The 5,031-nt window shown below is 34.6% G+C and overlaps 1 non-coding gene across 1 annotated transcript; it reads right to left on the reverse strand.

Moving 5' to 3' along the window:
• Positions 1 to 1,185: 1,185 nt before the first annotated feature.
• On the reverse strand, positions 1,186 to 1,258 carry TRNAE-CUC (transfer RNA glutamic acid (anticodon CUC)). The gene has a single exon. It is a non-coding gene; the product is annotated as a tRNA-Glu (tRNA).
• Between the last annotated feature and the right edge of the window lie 3,773 nt (positions 1,259 to 5,031).

The raw sequence follows: 5,031 nt of genomic DNA on the forward strand, positions 1-5,031 counted from the left end.
TTCATGCCACTATAAATACATAGGAGTGGAGCTTTCTAATTTCTCACACAACATAGGAGTGGAGCTTGAAGGTTGGGTGATATACACACACATCTAAGTGCTCAGTTTAGGAGTGAGCATGGTTGTGTGGAGATTCAATATTATGTATGGCATGTTATTATTTGATCATATAATTTATTTGGGATATGGAATGACTTTGTTGAGTGTTTCATCCTTTTGTTTTATGACTTGTTTATCCTAACGATGTTATATGCTTGAGTCTTTCAACCTTCGTTGTAATAAAAGCTATGACTTTAACTTTGGACTTTCATTATAATAAAATGTATGATTTTAACCTTGAACTTTCATTGTAATAAAACGTATGATTTTAACCTTAAAATATCTAAAAGAAAATTTAGATTTTATTATAAAAATAAATTATTATTATTATTATACATTGTACAGCGTAATGCAATAAATTATTATTATTATTGTACAATTTACAACGTAATGCAAAATATATATATATATATATAATAGATGCATTTTGTTTATTAACTAATATGTATTCATATATATTAAACATTAATTTAAAGTATTAGTAGGAATTTAGTAATATTATATATTCCAATATCGTGAATCTATCTTTATTATTTAGATATTTTCATATCTAAAAATTGATCACTTATAAGTTACAAAATTAGACCCTTTACTTTAAAAATTACATTTTCTTTAATTTACTGAAACACTAAATTACTTTTGTAAATGTATTTACATGTATCGTTTGAACATCAACATTATAATTTAAATATCAAATAAAAGATCTACGATTGCCAGCAAGTTTTCATGGGAATTCAACAAAATTTCCATCCAAATCGTAAAACTTTTGGTGAAACAAGTAAGTGTATGGCCAATTCGACGGTATCTCCGACTGACGGATATGGATGCCTTGAATTGAATGTCGAATGCTTTACTGCGATTGTTCCTGCGCCTTGTTTAAAGATAACCGTCCCTCCGAACGTCGATTGTTCCTGAGCCGCATTGTTTATAAAACTTGCCAAAGCTACACACAAAAATAACGGGAGCCTTTCAATCCATATCCATATCGCTTTCAATTGAATTAGAGCTCAGCGGGATGGATGGACCAGTGCGCTGCAATCAAACCAATACCACTACCTAGCAACTTAAAATGAAAGTATCTTTGTTTTCCGTTGCCGGGACTTGAACCCGGGTCTCTCGGGTGAGAGCCGAGTATCCTAACCAACTAGACTACAACGGATTCTCTCTTGCGTGCGACTTAAATGTTAATCACTCAAATGGCTTGCTATAGGATCTTCGTATTCACGGGGAGAAAAGATGTAATAAGGATAATGTTTTAAATTCATTTTACCATCTTAGTAGGATATCGCGATTTCGCTTAGTTTAAAAATTCAATAAAACATTTCATATGGAAAAGCTCTCCATTAAATATTTCATTATAATTTTAATAATGCTTTTTAATATTATATATTACTTTTTAATCAAATAAAAATAATAATATAATAAATCTTATCTATTTTATAATTTAATTAAAAAATTAACTTTACTTCGTTGCCCATAGTTCATCATTTTCATGATTTTCACTTCTCGACTATGGGAATATTGCTTTTCATTGCCACTTCTGTCATCAAACTAGCTACTTACAAAGTTCTTGCTTGGTGTTTAATTCTCAACAGAAGCGGAACATCTTCAATTCTAGATCTAAAAATTGGAAGCCCTGCAACCCTCCTCCTATGGAGGGAAAGGCCTCCTCTAAGTTGGACAATGGCGTTGAAGACGCCGTGATGAAATTCATTCACGTGTCAAGGCCTCAAACATCTTGTGTAGCTCTTGGCGTGGACCATGCTCCTTCGACAAGCACAAAGATATTGAATAGTAATGCTTCTTTGTGCATATTAAACGACCTCACGAGTTAGCTTCTTCAGACTCTGATAAGGAATCTCCCCGGGTGCACAATGATAATTTGCAGATCCCTTTCATCAAACCGCCTTCAGAAAGTTGGCTCAAGGTTTCCAAAAAAACAAAGGAAACAAAGGTCGCCTTGAGGGTTAGCCCCAATTTGGGTGATTCTCCTCTCTAGTTGTGTCTTCTCTCCCTTTTGCATTTACTTTGCTATTCTCAATACCATTCATCTCTACATTGATAACATTACTCTAAGGCAAGTTGTGCCAGAAAATGAGGCATGATAGAAAGTGATGTAATTTTATTTATGTTTGATAAATAGAATTTTTAGACTTACAATATATATATATATATAAGTTGTAAGTTAAAAAATAAAATAGATATATATATATATATATATTTTTAAATATTGTTGTAGCCGCTACAACAACTCCGAATTTTGGCATTTGTCTAAAATTTGGAGTCTCCCTCATCTTATATGTTATAAAATAAACATCATTTTGTGTCTCTAAGTTAATGAGTAAAATCAATTGCAATGTTAAAACATCCTTAGCGCATCACGCTCATTCTTAGCACTGTGTAGCATTATGCTTCTTCTCGATGCAGTGCAACACTAAGCAATTCCCTAGCATACTGCCTTACCACTTTGTGCAAGTATTATCACGAGGCTACATTTAATGCACACTAAGGCCCTCACACATATTATAAAGCTATATATAGGATGAGCCCCATTTCATTTTCACCTTGCTTCTTTGTTTCCAAAGCCTTCAACTTATAGATGCACTAGAGCATAGTAGTTTGTGCATTGTTGTTGGTTTTCATGCCATTGGCAAGAGCTAAACATTTGCACCAGGTTCTGAGTAAGTCCTCACACACTTTCTTGTCATTTTATATCTTTTGGCACTTCATCTTCTGCACAACTGTTCACCTTCTAACCCTTGACCTTTTTCCACCCCCTTCTTTGTTTTATATAACCTAATGATGTATAATTTACACCTTTCCTTCTTCCTCTCTCTTCATTCGTATCTCCCTCTCTTCCCATTCTTCTCTTCCACGCTTAATTGGGGTCTTAATTGTCTCAACATTATTTTGTTTGAAAACAAAACATTCTGCCAAAGACTTCTAAATAACAAATTTAACTTCTGCTCCTGGAGATTATTTAGCTGAGTTTTTAGCTTCTCAATTTCCTGTCCTCTAATTGATAGGTCATCCATTGCTTTGATTAGTTATTCTGAATAATTTGTAGATTGTGCCTCAACTGTGATGGCTTCTGAAGTGGATGCCCCTCCTGCGGATGTAGATGCAATAGGAACTGTTGTGAGGGGAATGGATGTCAATTGTGTTGACTATTCTCTTTCCTTTAACAATTTCTCCATCTCAACCTCCATTTCTTTGATCTGTCCACTTTGCACAATAATAATTTTGAACATGTATTCCTTTTCTTTCTCTGGTTGTCCAACTTCTTTTGTCTTTGCGTCTTTTGTGGAGGGAAGCTTGAGTTATTTATAGAGTGCTGCAATGTCAACATTCGTCCTTCTAATGATCTCCTCTGTAGCGTTCACATTGCTCGGATCATATCCCAGTTTAATTACTAGATACTCTAAAGACTTATTTTTGTGTCTTTAGCTAGAGAAGCAATATTCTCTAATTTGAGTTGTGACTAAATGTTGTTGATAGAAGCTTGCAGCCTAGAAGTCACCATTGTTGAAGTTGTCAAGGTCGAATACAACATCTCCCCTATTTTCTTATGCAAGTCTATTCGATCAATTGGATGAATTAGTAAACATTGAAGGAAAAAGATAGATCTCTTGTAATCATATGGAGTTTTAGGGAAAACAAAATCAGCCTAGAGGAAGGCTATTTGCATTTTTCCTTTCTCTGTGTCAAAGGCAGAGAGTATCCTATGCTGTGAGGATGTTGTATGCTTCCAAAACTGTGTATAAGTTGTAGCTTTTAGCATCTCATTCTTCTTTTTAATTTCTCTATACTTGGAAAATATATTTGGTTCAACTTGGTCATGAACCAATTCCCCTGACTAAGAGGTATCTAGTGGCTCTTGGGAGGCCGAAGAGGATGGAGATCCTAAAAAAATATCTTCATTCCTGGCATAAGTATGGGGGGCTTGTCAAAATAATAGTAGACTGTACATTTTCCTCTTGAAAGGATTCTTCTGTTGGATTGGTCCTTTGTCTCTTCTTGTAAATCAAAAACTCTTTCTCCTGAATTTCTGTGACTGCAGGGGAAACATATTCCCTTGGCCTCTTGTTTTTCTTCTCCTGTGGTGTTGGAGTCTATGTTGTAGTTGTTGAAAGAACCTATTCTTCTCCCTCTTGCGAAGTATTCTCCTACCATTGATCCTGGTTCATGTATCTCTCAATTTCTAGCCTGGGAGTATTGGTGTAGGGAGTAGTCTTCTGTTCCACTCTCAACTTTGAAATTATTCCCAAGGGGTCATATGACCAAGTGAAACTGAACTTAAAATTCATCTACTTGAGGAGGATATCTACGTCTTTGGCTTCTGCCCCGATATTGCAGATAAATTGGCCAACCAGTTTTTTTTATTTTAAATTGAAATTTCTTCTTGGTTGCCACAAAGTGCAGTTCATCTATGTTAATCATTTGTCTGATATACTCTAATGAGAAAAATCTCATTGTGACAAACTTTGGAAACCTGTATGGTGGCAATTCACATCCATACACTCTGATTTCTATGTAATTCCGGTACAAGAAACAATCACCTATCTTGGTCTACTCATTGAGATGAAGAAATATTTTTACCTCAAGTCTTATCCTTGGCTCAACATTACTATTCAATAGACAAGAGACTGTATATAAAAATTGGTCAACATACTCACTGAAGGTAATTTCATTGGAATGCTTCCTTACCAAGGAAGTCCAAAGAATTACAGATTAGGCATTTCCTTGCTCATCCAATTTCTGTAAGGGAAACTGAAATCTGTCTACCTGATGAAATAAAAATAAATAAACTAGAACTAAAGCATACTTAAAGGTTCCCTTTGTAGAAAATTTTAGAAACTGATCATGGATGACATCTACTAGGAACTCACTGTAGTTGAAAATGATGGAGAGTTTTTCACCTATTGAGAACAC

This window comes from Pinus tabuliformis, chromosome 6, assembly GCF_031772625.1.
Source record: "Pinus tabuliformis cultivar Carrire ecotype Pingquan chromosome 6, CPIR1, whole genome shotgun sequence".
Lineage (NCBI taxonomy): Eukaryota > Viridiplantae > Streptophyta > Pinopsida > Pinales > Pinaceae > Pinus > Pinus tabuliformis.